The sequence below is a fragment of the Canis aureus genome, chromosome 19, assembly GCF_053574225.1.
Source record: "Canis aureus isolate CA01 chromosome 19, VMU_Caureus_v.1.0, whole genome shotgun sequence".
Lineage (NCBI taxonomy): Eukaryota > Metazoa > Chordata > Mammalia > Carnivora > Canidae > Canis > Canis aureus.
Window position 1 is genome coordinate 32042501 of NC_135629.1, and position 20034 is coordinate 32062534.

A 20034-nucleotide genomic window follows, 5' to 3' on the forward strand; every position below is an offset into this window, starting at 1 on the left:
TCTTGTTACTGCTATTGTGCTGGATGAAGGTGAAGAGCAAGTACAATGTCTCCTGCTGAGCTTCTATTCTGCCTTCGTGGTACCTCACTCGGAGTTTATATGCTATAGTGAGTGAGCCAATGGTCTGGTTTCATAAATAATATTTTATGAGAACACAGCCATGCTCATTTGTTTACATATGACCTAAAATATTTACTAATTGGATCTTTACAGGAAAAGTGCCAATTCCTGGCCTGGGCGGTACTGGACCCACAGCAGCTAATTCTTAAACCCTTCATTGACTTGTAGAGTTCCAACGTCACCTAATTGGCACAGAGCTGCCAGAAGCCAAATTTTTGTTAGTTCGCTGAGACATTCTTTCCCTAGGTGAGGGTTCTTTGATGCTCGAGGGTGGATACCAGCAGAAGTCACATTGCCAGTGTTTTCCTTAAATGGTTAAGACCTTTCTTGCCTCCCTATTCCAGGTGTGTCAGCCTACCCCCAACCATCATCTGCCCACTCAGATGAGATCATTTTCCATTTGTGAAAATGTCTGAGAAGTTCGGTATTTCATCTGCATCATCTCATATGCCCACATGTGCCCCTGGAGGTAATGTCACCTCTTATTTCTGAAGTTCAATGCTAATGGAAGAGCAAAACACAGAAGGGTTATGTCACTTGCCGGAGGTCCCACTTTGAATCATGCTCAGGGTTGAAATCCAGGCCTAGAAAAACATGGGTAGGCGAGGCTGTTGTAAAGCCAGATGTGATACGGCTTTGGAACAGAGAGGTGGCAGCAAGGATTCTGGTGACAGACCTGGGGACAAAACTTTCTGCTGATACCTAGTATCATTCCTTGGAGTCTCAGTCTCTTCACTGGCAAAATGAGGCTAAAAATATTTTCTAGGTCACAGAGTAGTTTGAAGGATTCCATCTGACAGTATGTATTAATTGCCTAGCAGAATACCTGGCATGTGATGCTCAGTAAATGTTAGCACCCGTTGATGTTGTTGCTGTTACTATTATTATTTTACTACTGTAAGTAAGAGATCAGTGTCTGAAATTGAACTTCATGGCTCTTCATTCAGTGTCTGGAGTTATAAGGTCAAATGCCCACAGAAGGAAGAGAGCATAAATGATTTAAGTCGGCTGGGAGTAAGAAAACAAAATCTGTAGAGTGTATTTATTATTTAAAAGATGCAGCTGCATGTTCCTTTCTGGTTCATTCTTGCCAAGCAGGAATGTAAGACTAAAATTGCCAGATCTAATAATTATTCCTGGAAATTCTACTTTTTAACACTGGAAAACAGTTTCCATTAAAAAAATACACATGACAGGACACCTGGATGGCTCAGTCAGTTGAGTGGTGACTCAGGTCACAGTCTCAGGCTCATGAGATGGGGCACCACATAAGGCTCCAGGCTTGGCGGAAAGTCTGACTGAAATTATCTCCTTCTCCCAATGTCCCTCTCCCCCATGTTCTCCCTCTCTCTCTCTCAGTTCTGTCAGTCTATCTATCTATCTATCTATCTATCTATCTATCTATCTATCTATCATCTATCTATCTACCTATCTTTAAAAAATATATGCATGGGAAAATACAACCAAATCTGAAGGTCATATCTGGTTTGTAACTTCTTCTATGAAGGCAGTAAGATCTTCCCTGGGGAAGAACTTCCTGGGAAGCTCTGCTCATATTTGCTGACATTGAAAGATGGTTTCGCTATCTCACTTGAGCATCCAGCAAATATTTGTCAAATAACTCTCATGTGCCAAACACAGAACTAAGGATTTAGAGATGATCCAGGGTCCCTGCCCTCAAGAGAATCACATCTAGTGGAAGGACCAAATTGTCATAAAATAACTACAATAGAATGATAAATGAATATTTTCAAAGTATATGCACTTGCCACAGAGGGAATAGGAAGGGCATTCTAAAAGAGGGGACATTTTTGTTGAGTCTTGTATGGTGAGTAGGTGATTGCTAGACCAATAAGGGAGGGAATAACAGAAGCCACTTAGGTTTTTGTTGTGCAATATGGTAGCCATTTGCCACATATTGCATGTGGTGAATTTGATTAAAATTAAATCAAACATTTGAATCCTTGGTTGTGCAAGCCACGTTTTAGGTGCTCAGTGGCTATGTGTGTTCAGAAGCTACATCATTAATGGAGAATTAGATCATTCCATCACTGTGGAAAATTCTGTTGGATTGCACTGACCTATGATGTCAGTGAAGAAACAGATACCCCAAGACTCTAGCAAGTTCATAACACTATAGGTTTTGGGAGGTTGCTGGAGTGATAACACCTGGAGTTGGAATGGTGGGCAGAAAGCAGAGCAAGACAAGGTGTATGGGGCCATTCACCATTGTTTTTTCATCGTTGACTATGCTCAATTCAATATGCCATCATTTACCCACCCTCCCGACCACTGCCAACATATTTCTGGCTTCTTTTCTTTAGAACTGACATGCATGCAAATATATCACACAGTCCTAAAAAAGCAACATTACGCTTGTATATGTTCCAGGTTTCTGCAAGGGATGGCACACTCCTATTCTTGCCTCAGATACTGCCTGTGAATATTAAATATTTTAATGATTTTTTTTCACAGTGACAAAAACTATAAAAGGAAAACAGACTTAAATTTATTTTCATACCATGCTGGTTCACCAAATATTGCTGAACCATATTTGGAAGCCTATGAAATTATTGCTATGATTATATATTGAGCATTATTAAAATTATTCACTGTATTTTCATGTCATTATTTCATTGTCTCTGCTTGTAAGAGATTTAAAAATATAGGATGAACTTTAATTTAGTGTTCATGAAAAGAATGAAAGATTTATACTAACACATTCTTAATTTAATTTGGGTTTTATCTGGTGATTGATAAACATTAGCCACTTTTTAAAAATTGTTCTGATGATTTGGCTTATGTTGGATTGATCTCAGTTAAACAAAGGATGCAATTTGGGGTTTAATTTGGAAATTTAAGAAAACTTTTTTGTAGGTGGAAGTTCCTATTTCCTTTTGGATGACAGTTTTTTTCTCTTCATAGTTCATTTTCATATCATTTCATTCACCTTCAGAAATCTATTCATCCACAAAATAGGTATTGACTTCTTACATTGTGCTAGGCTCTGTGCTCGAAATATAGCAAAGAAGACAGTCAGATTTCCTGTTCTCATGGAGCTGACACACTAGTCAGGGAGGGATGGCCAGCTGTGCAAATATAACTGAACAAATAAAGAATGAGCTCACAGATTTTGCCTTGTAACCCGAAGATAATAAAACAAAGCAACATGTCCAATAAAGAAGAGGAGAGGGCAGTTCTTTATCCTATATCGTCAGAAAATTTCTCTCTGATGAGTTGCCTTTGAATTGACTCCTGAATGATGTGCCAATGGCAGTCATGTAAGCATCTGTAGGAAGAGCATTCCAAGCCAGTACAGAGGCTCTAAAGGGAGAAGGAACTAGCTGTGTTGGTTAAGTAGGAAAATGGGCATTGTGACTGGAGTGTGAAAGGGTGGACAGGTGCCCAACCTTATAAGGCGTTTTAAGCCCCAGTAAGTACTTGGGCAGATTTTGAACCCAAGAATGATGTGCTGTGGTTTGTACCTATAAAAAGATATTACTGTGTGGAGAATGGAAGTTAGAGGTTAAAAACAAAAATCAGGGTGACTCACTAAGTGATTTTTAAAAAGATTTTATTTATTTATTCATGACAGACACACACACACAGAGAGAGAGAGAGAGAGAGAGAGAGGCAGAGACACAGGTAGAGGGAGAAGCAGGCTCCATGCAGGGAAGCCCACATGGGACTCGATCCGGGATCCCCAGGATCACGCCCTGGGCTGAAGGTGGCTCTAAACCGCTGAGCCACCTGGGCGGCGCTAAACCTCACTAAGTGATGTTAATGATGGTGGCTTGTCCATGCCTAGTAGCAGTAATAAAAGAGAGAAGTGTGTCAATTCTAGAAATACTTTGGTAGTAAGTTGACGCAACTTATTGTTAGATTCGAACTGTGACCCCAGTTACTACTATAGGGGAGATGGCCATGTAGGAGGAAGGCACGGATTTCTTAAAGGTGTCTAAGTGCTTTGTGCCCCAATAAGCAAAATCACATTGGCTGTATCTTCTCTTTTCACCTTACTTTATGACTTTGATGTGGAAGAAGTGCTTGCTCTGCCTTGAAGAAAAGTGGTGACGTGCAGTGTTTTCTGCTGTTACAGTTCATTCACTCCACAGAAATTAATAGAGTCCTTACTAAGTATGAGGCATTATGTTAGGCACTGAAGCAATGATGGTCCCTGTGCATGTTAAGTTTTCAATGAGGGAAACATTTAGCAGGTGAGCCCACCCCAATCTGGGTTCCATACTAGTATAAGTGTTACCTCAACATTATTGAACATTATTCAACATTTGAACCAGATGACTCTTAGTCATGGAGATGGGGCTGTGCACAGAAGAATGTATAGAAGCTTCTCTGGCCTCTGCCCACTAGATGCCAGGAGCATCTCCCACCAAACTGTGACAACCAGAAATGTCTATAGACATTGTCAAATATTCCTTGTGGAGCAAAATTGTCCTCAATTGAGAACTCATGCTCTAATTCCAGTTCCTGATGCCTGATGGCAGTCACCAGTAGAAGTGCTTATATAGTCAAATTCAGAACTATTCTCATCAGCCACTGGGTTTGAGGGCTTTTCTTTACCTGCTCATGATGGAGCCAAACTTCCAATATATGAAGGCTTCTTTTAACATTGAGGTGGAACCAGTCTCCCTTTGATTCTTTTTTTTTTTTTCCCTTTGATTCTTTATTCAGTTTTATTGAGCATAGGAAGTGTAGGATTGAATGTTATTAGCAATCTAGGAAGTTGGAAGAAGTCCAAATGACTTATTTTAAGTCAAGATACACCAATTTCGATCAATTTGCAGTGCCCTGAAAATACAAGTTATTGTAAGACATTTTCATCTTTCACAGTCCAAAAATGTTATAGCAACACCCACTGTAATATGTTGCATTTAGAAGGTTAGTTCTACCAAACTCATATATTTAGTCATATGAAGAACTCTATAGGTTTGAGTTATTCCATTTCCCCCTTCCACCAAAGTGCGGCACTTGTTAGTTCTATGCTTGAGTTAAGGAGAAGATTCTAGAACACCAACAGCTCCATGGGCAAAGAGGGCCACCACTCTACTCTGCAATGCCAGTTAGCAACAGTGGTAACTTGTCCTGCTGGTGATGGTGCTAATGTTTACTAAATGAAAATTATGTACTAGAAATTGTGGAAGTTGCTTAACATATAATAGTTATTTAATGCTAATAATCCTATAATCACTGCTATTTTTACCTTTTTGTATGTGGTAAATTAAGATTCCATTAATACCTTGTCTAGCTGGTAAGCTACACGACTGGATTCAAACATCTCAATGTGTCTTCAGAATCCATTCTTTACCTCTTTGTGAAAATTCCTCTATGGACATTATTAACTGATCATGTTACTCTCTTCCACTGAGTCCAAATATAGTCTAAGGATCCTTCTTAACATGGGCCACTGCCATTTGGTCAGAGCTGGTATTTGAGGTCAAACCTCCTTGCCCTTCAGGACCTACATTTTTCCCCCTCAAGCATTAAGCTGTAAATTCTGAGATAGATCAGGGAGGTACTGAGATACATATGAGTTAACATCCAGTGAATCTGTAAGGAAGGAGAAACAGGGTTGAAATGTATCCTATAAGTAACATTTCAGGCTCCTCTGAAATTTAATCAATATAACTAGTATTTTTCTGCTTATGTGTTTGCTTCTTAATTTTATAAAGGCAGCTAGAACATCCTTTCTGCAAATGTGATGTTCAGTGGACTTGTGAAGTTGCCACACTGGTGTTCTTTATCTTCCATCCTTGGAGACATCCTTAAGTTTCTCCATTAATGGAGATACCTTTGAGAATCAGTCCTGGCAATATGGTTTTCTGTTTTAGTTTTTTTTTTTTTTTTCCCCAGATTAGAATGTATAAAGTCCAGTTTATCTTCCTACACTGATTTAAGTTCATCTTACATTCTTTTCTTTTTGGGTTGCAAGGAGTCCTGCCCAGCAATGTAAAACCCGGAGGCTATAGGGAGATATTTGTCCCTTTTATTCTTACCATTTTGCTCTTTATTAGACCATTCATGGGTAGAGTGAGAATGGGCTGCATCACCAATTGTCACCTCAATGCCTGACATTGATTCTTTGTGCCACTAGTAAATTTGCCAATGGAGGAGTTCTCTATCTTTCCCTGTGAATGGCCCATGGATGTTAAATAAAACAAGTGGGCCAGCAACAAAGTTTGGTTAAATAAAATGTTAGATCAAAATATGATGGCATAAAGATAAAGTAACTAACCAACATGACTGACTATATATTTTGAAATTGTATAGATATAGTTTTAAAATACAGTATGTTATGACTGTGTCTATGAGTGATTCCACTTTTTAAAAATGGTCTTAAAAGTTTCTGTATCTATTTTTATATGAAATATGAAAACACTCTTGAGGAATCAATGTTTTTAGGATGCCCAAACATGACCAAGAAACATGTTTTGTCTTGGATTCAACGTCAGGTAATATTTTTGTGATTGATAGATAGGTGGTTCATTTCTAATAAAATCTTAATTTTGGCTGGGTTCGATGTTTAAGGATTTCCCATCCCCACCTAAATTAAATTGCTAGGCATTGATTAAGATTAGTTTCCCTTCAGGGGCACCTGTGTGACTCAGTCAGTTAAGTGTCTGCCTTCAGCTTAGGTCATGGTCCCAGGTTCCTGGAATTAAGCTTTAAGTAGGGCTTCCTGCTCTGTGGGGAACCGCTTCTGCATCTCCCTCTCCCTCTCGCCCTGCTCATGCTCTCTATCAAATAAATAAATTTTAAAGAATCTTAAAAAAAAAAAAAAAAGATGTTTCCCTTTAAAAAAAAAAGTGATGGGACATTCCCTAGCATGAAAAATACCCCAGTTCCACATAGGTCCACAGCATTGTTTGAGGAATACTACTTTGTTAAGTCTTAACGTTTTGAGTCTGGTTTAATTTTCCAGCTCTTGACTCTGTCTGACTATAACTACCCTGTAACCTCTTTAACACCAGGGCTCAGGAAAGTGATGACTTTAAATTTACAGTTGTTACATAGGTTGTTAATGACCAAAAGAGCCTATCAATCTTGCTGACCAGAATTATATTTAACAAAGAAGACAGCCAATTACTGAACTATTTTGTTGATAGTTATTTTAATCACACTGACTGCCCTTCTTGGGGTGGAGAGCAATTAGGGAGTAGAGACAGAAGACAAGCCATCTTGGCAAAGTGGTGCTGATGTTGGGAATTGCACTCCAGAGGGTAATTTGTCAGTTTGTTAGGAGGTTCAAAACTCACTTTGTTGTGTTTAGACACCACGGCCTGTTTGACCAGCTACATCCCTCTTGATGATGTGAAAGTTTGCTAGTTTCTTTCATTCTTCTTCAAATTGCAAATTATAGGTTCACTATTTAGGGTAGAGTGAGCCTCTAGGTAACTTGGGGGTCTCAGAAGATAGAAATCTGGCTAAATTTGTGGGTAGAACAGTGATCTCACCTCAAATCAGCAAGTGACATTTAGCTTTTTACCTTTAATTCAGGAACAGTGCAGTTATCATATGGCTGCTTTTCAGCATTTCTTTAAATTTGATAGTCTCTTAAGAGTGACTATGTTATATTCAGGAAAGTCTAAACAAATCTCAGAGTGCATATGGATTCCTTGCTTCTCAAAGAATTTACTGCGAGGATGCTTCAAGTGGGTCATTCTTCATGGTCATGTAAAATGACCATACTGGTAATACATCCATGAATATCCACTTTTGTTTCATAAGACAAAGGCACAAATGCATCTCTGTGCTGGTGCCCATAAACGGATGAGTAGTATGGATACCTGCTTCTCAGAGATACGAAGAGTCTTTCTTGGCCAAGGCCTACTGCAAACCTGATGGCAGGTGTGGAATACAGAAAGGCAAGTGTGGGATATGAAAACAGTGGGTCTCTGGGCTGAAGGAATTGGCTGAGATTTGTCCACACTGTCATGGAATTCTTAAGTTCTACATCCTCTAAGGCCTATTGGCTTGTCTCTGATGTTGGGGAGAATAAACGACTTAGGAAGGCCTCCTATCAGCAGCCTGGTGCTTCTCATGCTGTTCACTCATTGTACTGACACAATTTTTCCATTGAAGTCTATTTCAACCAACTGCCTTTACTAACCTTCCTTTGCCCCTCATCCAGAATGAACTTCCCCTTTTTCCATGTTATACATCTCATGGTTTATGGTTAGTTGTCTATGACTGCCGTGGTAGCCTCTGGAGGCCACACATGACTTGTATTTGTCTAGTTCCCGACATTCCAGCTGCCACAGAGTTGGCCCTTGACCTCAGCTGGACAGCTATAAGGATGGATTAATAGTCTTTTGCCTGTAGATTTTTAGGCCTCTGGAAAGTGTATAAGATCTTGGGGGGCTTGGCCCATGTCCTACCATGTTAGGAACCTGCTCTTGAAGAGTATATTGCCTATATTCTGACCTTGTGTTGGAGAAATGCTAAGTGTATGCTTGTGCGATTGCATCAGAATTGATGGTAGCCACCTATTGCAGGGCACAGTGTGGATTAACTTAGAGCATCACTTCCTAAAGTGTATTCTCCAGAACCATAACAGGTTGGGATAGAAGAGGGAAAATGAAGAAAATTCTACGATAAATAATCTTGAAACAGTCTCAGCTGAACAAAATTAAATAGGATTCTTAACTGTAGGAATTCTCAGACCTTCACATTCTTTATGAAATTCCAAGAAGAGATATAATCAGCATTTCCAAAAATACTTTGAATTATCATATTTTTATTATTATTTCATTTATTTTTCTAGGTTTTCTAGCTCGCTTGCTTTCTGTCCCTCTGTCTTTCTTTCTGAGCACTGCTATGGTAACAGTGTTTCGAAGATCATACTTGGGAAATTTAGACACTAAGATTCATTAGTTGGTTTGGCTGATTTCAGACTAATAAGAGAGAATCATTGAATCGGCTCAAATTTTGTGTGTGAATTAAAATAACCATTTTGCCTTAAGAAGCTAACAAATGAACCTCAGAATTTCCCCAACAGGAAATGAACTGAGGCAGCATTGGTTATTCAGGGACCTGAAAGCCAGGCTCTCCTTGAACCTGGCCTGCAGTGAAGTGGGTACCAGGAGGATTATGGCAGCCCTTTCTATTCCAGTGGTTGGTTTTCCAGATACCCTGAGAAAGAGTTCCACAGTGATGCCCAGGGCCATATTTATAACCATCCTAGCATAAGGAATGTGGAAAGTGGAGAACCAGCCATGTCAACCACCAAAAATTCAGGTCTAATTCCCTCCATAGAGTCCCCACAAGGAAATCATCTGTGCAGGCTCCAGGAGCCTGACAGTCTTTAGCCTCTCAAAGAAGTTAATTTTGTACTTGGAAATAATGAAATTACTGATGGATCAGGCCGGGCTCTCTGCTATTTAATATCTTCCCCATCTCTGTGCTTTGTGACAATGCTGTCGATTAACTGTAATGTGGTATTTTGAGCACCATTTAGATATTAATTATTTTTTAATAACCTCTTCATTGAAAGCCTAAAGCTTTGCCTAGGATTCTAATGAAAGTTTTCACATGAAAGAGAGGGGATAATATTAAACAGGCCCTAATAAACTCTCTGAAGAAAATTCAATACAATATCTTTGACAAAAGAAAGGAAGGAAGAAAAGAACAACACGTTTCCAGCCTATGTGCGTTCTCTCATTAGGATTGTACATTCATTACTGCACCATCACTGCAAATTATTCTTAGTTATGTATGTGCTTATGAACCCATAAAGAATTAGAGTCTTCTTAATGAGCACCAAAGAACATATGTATTAAAAATCCTTTAACCCTTATGTAAAAGAGAAACCATTTATTAGCAATTATGTCTTAGAATTAGAAGGTATTTTTCTTTGAAAGCATTCAAAGCACATTTCAGTGTCTTCTCTTACTTGACCTTTCAGCATTCCTTTGAGGGAGAGTGGGGCCAAGGCTGTAGGGTTTTTTATGTAGAATGGGTTTTTCTAGAGAATGTAAAAGATATGGTTATGGATCCCCAGTGAGTTAGGGACCATGTGAAGGGCGTCACTCCCATGGTGTAATTTGAGGGTGGTACAAGGAGGCTTCATTCAGTATGAGAATAGTTCTACTGAATAGTGGCACGTGTACTAGAATTATTACCACTAGAAATTCATGAACTGTCTTTTTAGGCATTTAATTAAGAAGGCACATCCCAGGGGAGGTGTCCATATTATCATCAGAACCTTGGAAATAACTGGGGTTGGATGGATATACAGGCAGTGGGCACTGAGATGGCTGGACTGGCTGCAGATTCTGACATCCAGTCCCATTCTGATTGTCCAGTGATCATGTGCTATTGAACTTTTTAAAAATATAAGCTAAAGCAATAGGGACAAATGAAGACGATGGGTCTTCATGGGAATAGAATGAGATACAAAGACAGACTCTAAGACTTTCAGAAGGTTGTACTGGGCAGGCCAAATTACTGATGGTACAGAAACCAGGACCCAGTCTTTTTTCCAGTGGTACTTGTCCAGATCTTTCAAGGATAGTAAATAAATATGGACAGTGTCCTTTTTTCTCTTATTTGAAAAAAAAAAGTCTTGATTTTTTTTCTTCCAGCTTTTTACTGCACAGTAAGTGGAAGAGATTACTATGGGTATCATATACCCCTTATTATAACATGGAAAATAAGATAAATATGATTAATATAGAGCTCACTCACATCATTGCTTTGCCTGAAAATTTAGCTCTTTTAATAGTGTTATTGCTTAAAAAAATAGCAAGTTTCAGTTTCACATGTAGTAGAGATGAACTTTTCTCCTTATCTTAAAAAAAGTTCAAATTCTTTTTTAAATGGAGATTCTCCATATATGCTGTGTATGGTCATTTTATTTTATTTTATTTAAGATTTTATTTATTTATTCATGACAGACACACACACACACACACACACACACACACACAGAGGCAGAGACACAGGGGGAGAAGCAGGCTCCATGCAGGGAGCCCGACGTGGGACTCGATCCCGGGTCTCCAGGATCATGCCCTGGGCTGAAGGTGGTGCTAAACCTCTGGGCCACTGGAGCTGCCCTCATTTTAAAGTTATAATAAGTTAATTGGTTAACCTGGAATACACAACCATTTTTTTCAAGCTAGATATCTGAGTAGGGTGAATTTCCAAGTCTGAATTATTGGGTCTGAATTTCTTAAGAGGCAACTTGTTAAAGAAAACAGATTCCCTTCTTTCTTCTCCTGCACATTGCCCTGGTAGCAACAGAATCTTGGAAATCCTCAGAGAACAAATGGGGGATAAAAGTTAGAAAGCACACCCGGCTTATTTTCTAAGCTCTGAGCAGACCCAAGAAGAAAGACTGAATTTTTTTTTTTTTTTAGAAAGACTGAATTTAATCAAAAAAGATTTTATTGATGAAGGTATCTCTCCTTCAGGCTAAACTTTGGCCCTTGCATGCTAATAAAACCATCTCATTTCTCAGAAGTAGCCTTCTGCATAGAATCTGGGGGAGACCACAGGCAAGTGGTCTTGGGGAGAGGGCCTTGACAATGACCAGTTGGAAATCAGCCATGTCCCCGACTGTCAGTTGCTGAGTTAGAAGGCATCTGCCTCTGTCTGGATTGGGTAATTTTTAATTCTTGGGCAGTCACCTGAACGTCTTTGGACTTTGGGAGAGTACAGGTTGTGCCACTGGATCTGGCTGCCTCCCCTGGCTCATACTGGCTGAGCTCTCAGTGATTGCTCTCTGCTACTCAGCTTTCATGTTAACTGACCATGTGGCAATTTTACTGCCCAGATATGAAGATGAGCAACTGGGAGCCTTGAGTTTTTATGACTGCTAATTAGTACCCTGTTTGTGCCCTTTTAATTTCTTATAATAATAGGAAAGCATGACATGCAGTCTTTTTTTTTTTTTTTTTTTTTTTTTTTTTTTTTTTTTTTTTTTGGCTTTCTGACTGCTGCACCCAGACGGGGCTGTATTTTGCACTTTCTCATTACCTGGGCGCTTGAAGAATATTAATAAAGATGAGTTTAAAAGAGCAAGCTGTATTCTGAAACTTTCTAGTCCTCATCTTATATCTGGAATTCAGGTCCTATTCTTCTCACAAATGTGAAAGGAAACCCTAGCCCCAAAGATAATGCTTATCTCCAGCAGATGAAATCGAGCTCTAGAGCAGATTCCTTGGCTATTGCTCTTTCTCTTGTTCTTTGTTTTTCTCAGAAATCAGCAGGGTGGTAGGGGCATCTCCAAGGCTCTATGACTTGGTGAAGTGGAGAGTAAAGAGTCTGGAATTCAAATTTTGGTTTTTCAGTTTATGATCTGGGCATCCTTAGGCAATTTATTTCCTTTTCTTTCTTTTCTCTTCTTATACTGTGCCCTCCTTTCCCTGCCTCCTTCTCATTTAGCCAGACAGCCAGAAGTTACTAACTGACTGTCCAGGCACTTGCTTCTTTGAGCTCCATTGCGATGGAAACTCTGTGTGCTGAGGGGCCACACCTTTCTCTTCTCTGGAAACTGTGCGGTGCCATTTCTGGCAAGTAGCTGATGCTCAGTAAATGTATGTTACTTAGGGAAACTTACTCTCTTGATCTGTAAAGCAGGGAACCCCATGCTGCCTTTATAAGGCTATAGGGAGTGTTGATTAATGGCACAGTACTTACGAAGTGCCTAGGAAATAGCTGCTCCTCAGTCAGTGGGGGTGTAACCCCTTCTTTCCGTTGAGCCCTATAAGCTGAGATTGCTTAAGTGAAACGTGGCTTCAGGCTTATGAGAACAAATTGGTGGAAACTAAGAGAGTTGAAAATGGGGGGGACATGCTTTTTTTTTTCTTTCTTTCCTTCTTTTCCCAAATGACCAATTTGGGGAAGAATGGATTTCCAGGTTGTCTGTGCTATGTGATAGGAACATAGTTCCTTGCCTTCTGGTTCTGTCTTCATGTGATAGAAAATGTAACCACAGAGCCATAAGAAGGCTCTGGTGTTCTCAGGTACACAGGTGATGCCCTGGTGTTCACAGGTAGGAAAAGCTGCCTTAGAACCTCCATGTCAGTTTGCTTAGTAGAATGCTTTCCCTCAATTGTGACTTTTTGCCTTGATCCCACCATCTCCCTGTCCTCGGAAGTATAAATGCCTGGCATTGCCTTCTCTTAGGGTCAGAGGTTTGAAAAGTTCAAGGAAAACTAGCAAATTGTCTTCTTGGCTGAGAGTTGCCTCCCTGCTGGTTTTACCGCCCCCCCCCCCCCCCCCAGAGTGTGCATGAGTTCTTACAAGCCACAACGGGGAACCTGGCACACGCTTGCAATTCCCAATGGAAAGCTGATTTCTTTTGGTAAATGAAAGCAGTGTTCATGTCCCTCATGTAGGCCTTGTGGCTTCCGCGGAGGCAAGTCAAAGAAGAAAACTCAACTGCTGGTGACCCCAGACATATATACTTTAGGGCCTTAAAAAAAAAAAAAAAAGGCAGCATTCAAAGTAGCAAAGCTTTGCAAGGAAGAGTATGTTAGGATGTGCAGCTGGATCTTGGAAAGCGCTGATCAGAGAGAGCACTACACTCTACCAAAGCAAAACCTGATAGGCTGCAGCTGCTGCGCTTCGTTCTATTACAGATGCTCAGAAGGGCTTGGAGCAAATCAAATCGCAGAGGTCAATAGTTTAAAAGAAAAAAAAAATATATATATATAGCACCAGGTGGCAGGGACTTGATATTCTTTTCTAGAAGCCCTTTGGGTCGATTTTCCTGAGGTCACTGCTTTCTTCAGACTCTCTGGAGCAGAGAGGACACTTGGCAGTCCCTGTGCTCACTGGTGCTTAGTGTTTCTTAGGCAGTAGATGTGGAGTTGAAGCTAAACTTCAGCCATGATGAAGCTGATGTGGCCTCCATCTCCTGGACCCAAGGCTTTTCCTGTTTCCCCTTCAGAAGGCTAATAGCAAATACCCTGTGGGTACCTCTTAACTTCTGAATGACCCTAATGGCCAATTAAGGAACTTTCTTTTGGACATGAGGCTGATAACAGAAGGGTTTCAAAATGTCTTTACTTGGAAACAACAATCAAAATGTAGCATGTCTATTTTGATATCCAGTTTTTGTTTTGCTTTATTTTTGGTTTTGCTGATTTTTTTTTTTTTTACCATTTTCTAAAATGTAAAACTGTAAGGAAACACTGGCTTCAGGTCTTTTCTATTTTAAATTTAAAAAAAAAATAAGACTTTTTTAAGATTTATTCATGAGAGACACAGAGACATAGGCAGAGAAGCAGGCTCTCTGTGGGGAGCCTGATGCAGGACTCCATCCCAGGACCCCAGGATCATGAGCTGAGCCAAAGGCAGATGCTAAACCACTGAGCCACTCAGGTGCCCCTGTTTTTAAAATTAAATGAGTTACAGTTCTAAACTATTTTGAATACAAATACCAAACAGAATCTCTTAATATTACCTCAACACATACAAAATACATATTCTCCCAAAGATTTCACATTAATGACCTTTTGTTTCAATGCTTTCCATTATGTCCAGTAGCTTCTTCTCAACAGTCCACTGGCAACTGAACCTGTTGATTTCTCCTGTTCATTCTGCTCTGTCTAAAGTGAATTTCCCTACCATCCCCTAGCAGGACTCCTCTGTCTATCCCTCAAAATAGCAGAAGGGGAATTCAGATCTGTCACCAACTTGGCAGCCTTGCTGTTTGGAGAAGTAAATGGTATAGCAAATAATGACCCAGTAAACCTCCTAGCCTCTTGTTTCCAACCATAATGAAGTTGTCTCTAGGAAAAGTTGAATGATCTTTTACTAAATATCTTTATTGTATTTATATCCAGTGGTATGCTGGTAAGTGTTCAATAATCATCTCTTCAGGGAAAAAATTTGTATGTGAATGTCACATCTTCATATATACATGTAAGGTTATTGTAAATTTTACTGATATAAAGAATGCATAGCATGCAGTTTTACTCTCACAGACTGCTTTTGTTGATGTTGGCTGAATTCTTGTATTTGTAGTCAATAAATTGTAGTTGCAGTTCAGCCACAATTTGAGAAATTCAGATGAGAAATAATGCTGGGTTCCTATCCAGTTTGGCAAAGTTGCAAATGTATGATATGAATGTTGGTTGATATTTTGTTTACATAAATATCTAAGACAAGAGTGAAACAATGAAGAAATATATCAAAATGTTACTCATTAGTCAATAACACGAGTGACTTCTTGCTGAGAGAGATACTAGATTTAGAATACTGGAAGAGTATCTTCTCAATTTTCTGTGCTGTTCACAATGTAACGGTTGTGGACACAAAATATTTTTAAGTTTTGCGTTAATATTTTATCCATCACTTCTTTAGGACTAGATAACCAACCAAACAGTAAATGTGTAGTGTTTGCCAATTTCATCATATCAAAATGCCCATGAAAGCTGATTTCAAACCACAAACTAGACATCGCTATGCAGAGTTAGAAAGACATGTGTAGTAACACACTGTCATATGGGATTTCTACCATACAGATAAAATAGATGTGAATAACTGAAGAAGCATAGAGAATGATGGAATCATTCTGAAGTGAGGATTTTTTAATACTATCTTTGCTATTAATATTTAATTACGAGTTACAGAATTTAACTTTTCATGGCTTTTTAAGCAACTGGTGTACAAAATTTCTGAAATTTTTGCAAATAGCTCTTATGAGTCAGTACAAACCAATCCCAGCACATCACTTTACCCAATGTATGTCGATTCCAAAATAAGCAAAAGACCAAGAAAGTTTAGAAAAGATAGAGGTTTGCTGACCTAATAAGAACACCAAAGAAGATCATTTCCCCTGAAAACTTTCGATCCTCCTTCTTCTGTCAACCACACAGTCATGGCCAAAGTCCATTTAGTTTTAGTTTTGCCTTTTATCAACTTGGAAGACTCCATATTCTTGAGCTTTAGGTGTCTTTGTTCAGTGTTAGGGATAACATGATGTTTCTTTAGTGACAAAGGAGAACAACCAGGGCTAATACAGGAAGGGGGTCGATGGCCCATGATGTCATGCTTTTCTAGGAAACAGCACCATTTGCAACAGCATCTGCCTCCCTCTCTACAGTGTGTATCTGTTTCCTGGATGTTCTTCTCTATCACCTAAAGTCCTTTGATGCTCCTAACATCTTCATATCTCCACTCACTTGCCTCAACAGTCTTCTCTGTAAACAGTTTGCTTTGTGGGAAGGTGAGAGTGTATCCTTGATTGAGGTAATGAGACTAAATGGAAACTAGATTTCACTGCAAAGTCTGGGTTTCTCCACTAAGTACTAACTGAGAGATTTCTTAAACCTCATTTACTGGCTGCTTTGCTTATTAGCGAAAACAATGTGCTATAATTGTGTTCTGTGCTTGAGTATTGTTAGTAACTTTTAAAATCTAATTGAAGATGTGAGTGAGGACATTTCAAAAGTATGTTAACTTTTTATTTCCAAATACGTAAAGGTTCATGTGTGTTTTGAATGTTTTGTCTTCCACACATAAATGTTTTTTTTTTTTACACTGTATGCAGGCATTTTAAAGGGCTCCTATTATGATCATGTCTTCCCCTGAGAATATTCAATGTTCAATTTAAATGGTAGGCAAGATAAACACCTCACACTTAGACTGGTTGAGAATGAGAAAAAAAAATATTATTTTAGTGAAAAAGAAAGTAGGAAATAAAAAATCTTAATGTAAATAATTTCATAGCACCTGATGTTAATTTTTTTCTTATATCCCATATTACTATAATTTAGTAGCTGAAAGTTTGCCTTAGCTAATTTGTTGGGGAAAAACTGACATGTTATTACCCATTCAGAAATTATGCTGCTATAGGTTTGTCATATCTTATTTCAATTTGCATTTAATTAATAACAATTGCATTATTATATGTTAAAGCAAATAACCTTACCTTTAGATTGTAACCAAGCAAAGATCTTTTAAACGCTAATATTCTGCCCCTATATTTTAGTTTTTCCTTTTTTTACAACTTAATTTTACTCATTTTTATGAGAAGACAAAATGACTACATGCAAAGCAAGTGAGTCTTTCTTAAGTCTTTATAGAAATGTTTTAATAATCTAGAGTGTGTGGTTCATAGATGGACTTTAAGAGGTTCTTCAACCCCTGAAAATTATACATGAACATTTATGTGTATGTGCACTTGCCTTAGCGATCTATAGTTTTAATCAGACTCTGACAGAGGGCTTCTGATGGGCAAAAGCTTTAGGACTATGCCTCATAGAAATTAGAGGACCCACTCTTCCCATTTTCCCTACCTCCCTGAAATGATTTTATTAATGACCTTCTCCTTCCCCTGTATTTCTTAAGGATATTTTTATCCTTACATTCTGATAAGTGGAAGAATAAATAACCAAATTATGTAAACATATGAAAATTTCAAAAACTGTGCCAATATTACAGAAATAATACATTTGGTCAACAGCTTGTGGTGGGTTGGAATCTGCACTTTTTAGAAGCAGGTATCTCCATAGCCAGGTGGTCTTAATATCATTTTATCCCTTCTATATGGCCCATTAGAAGCATTCAATTGCGTGATTATGGAAAGAATGAAAAGATGAATCATTGAGAAGTGGGAGCTAAGGTACAAAGTTGCTGCCCATGACAAATATTTGTATGTTGAACATGTTTGCTTCATGGGAATAGACCCATGAATCCATTTTTTTTTCTTATAGTATTGAAGGCTATTGAGTAGTCCAAATGAACAATGGCATTGCTATTCCTGGTGTGACCATTCCTGGTGTGGCTACTTCACTGGAAGTAACTGCATTTATTGCTACCCCCTAAAGGGACTTAAAGACCCAGATCTATTCTTTCCATTTAGTCTGAGAATATGGAATTAGAATGAACACTTTATTGTTTGGGATCATGGTAAAAATACAGACACGTAATAAAGAAGATGGTTAATTGACCTAACATCCATTATCATTAATTAATTCACTTGAATATGTCAGAATTACCTCTGTTCTTGCAGTTATAATACCAGCTAATGAATTTTGATGGCTTCCAATGTGCCTGATACTATCTAAAGTTCTTTACATGCAGGATCTCATTTAATCTTCAAAACACTGTGATTAATAGGCATTACTGTCCTACTCATTTTACAAATGAGGACACTGAGGCACACAGAAATTAAGTACTCATACTGGGTTACATATCTACTGAGTTCTGACACCAAGATTCAAAACCAGGCAATCCAACATCCCAGAGCTCAGCATCTGGACTGTGATTAATCCCTACTATGTGATAGCCAACATGCTAGAAGCTTAGACATGACAGTGATCCAGACAGACATGGCTTTTGCTGCCTTGGAAGTGGAAGCTGCAATAGAAAACAAAAGGGCTGGGAGTGAAGATTACTTTGAAATAAATGGATGAGGAAGAACTTTGGAGATGTCAGCTGGAGGAAGGGAAAAAGACAGGGAAGAGAGACATCCCTGACAGAGACAAGAGGAAGTGCAAAGACCCTGGGGAAAGGACCGTGGAGTATTTTAGAAATAGCAGAAGCTAAAGTAGCCAAAGAGTAGTGAGCAAGGAGAGGAAATATTAGACTAACAGTTGCCATGAGATTGTGTCATACTTTTAAAACCCCCAAGAATATAGCTATTGGTAGTTCTTCAGTAGTTTGAAGCCATATTTCTTTGTTTTTTGTGACTTGATGCCATGATCTTCTTGTAGGACTTTCCTATCTTGTGTTTGATTTCTCATTTCTTCTTATCCTTACTTGTATTGTTCCTTTTTTTCTCTCTTGGTTCCTTTGATATGGCACTTGACCGTAATGCTGGGGGGACGAAACATGGTTTCACAAGTTAAACCACTGAATTAAAGGCTCAGAAATAATACGACCTAAAGAGTCTTGATATAAAAATACTGGTGCAAAGTCCATGAAACTAAGAACTGAGCCAGTCTTTATTAGTGTCATGAGGAACTTTCCACTCCTGGGTATTTATGAACCCAGCAATAACTATGATTATCTCATTCCAACCCATGTCTAATATAAAAATTGTATCTGGAGTATATTATTAAATTTATCTTCCATTTACTTGATCTTCCAGAATGTTAACTCATTTGTATTTTGCTTGTTGTTGTGTGTTTTTCTCTGAGGAGTTCAATTTTGTTGTTGCATGCATCAAATGGTTAGGATTCATCTTTGCTTCATCTACCCCATTATGGCAAATGGCAGTTGATTAGGGCTTTCTTTAGATCATTATCAATTGTTTTCTACCTTGCAGATAGTGCTGTTAGGATGAATTTATCATATCCCAGAGATCCTATATAGCTTGTTATTTCTAGGTGATTTATTACCCTCACCGTGGAAATGTTGTTAGTGAACATTGGGGAAGCAGTGGCTGCATTGAGAAATATCAATGTATCCTCATGTTCTGGCTTGCAGTGACAGTCAGAGATCCATCTCACTGACAGTTACCTTGTTAACATTTTGATCAGATGGCAAATTTGTCATTTTTCATGGTAACAAGTATAAGTTTGCACAAGAACCATAGATAGATGGGGAAGATAAAACAGGCCTCTCTTAGTATTTCTGTATGATGTAATCAGTAATCTTTGGGAGAAGTGAAATAATTACTCTGTGAAAAGCTCATCCACTGTAAAATGTGTTTATTGTAGAAAGTTCAAATTTTTCTTCATTTGGATGGAATGTGCCCCCCCCTTTTTTTTCTTTGATGACAGTTTGATTAACACACCAAGCCTCTGTGAAATACTGAGATAGAACAAAAGGGTTTACAGTCAGAAGGATTCAGTTTAATCACGGCATAAGCTGTGAACAAGGTGAATAAAGATAACTGCATGCAGAGTTTTCAGTACAGGGCAGCAGCTGCCATGGGGATGGGTTTGAGTCCTTCTTCCTTCTACTCTTTACGTTTGCTCTGAAACCCTCTCTCCTTAG

The 20034-nt window shown here is 38.7% G+C and overlaps 1 protein-coding gene across 19 annotated transcripts in view; it reads left to right on the top strand.

The window, feature by feature from the left end:
* The window catches only part of FHIT (fragile histidine triad diadenosine triphosphatase), a 1383460-nt gene that overhangs the window by 1228012 nt on the left and 135414 nt on the right, over positions 1 to 20034 (top strand). The gene's annotated exons all lie outside the window — the stretch shown is intronic.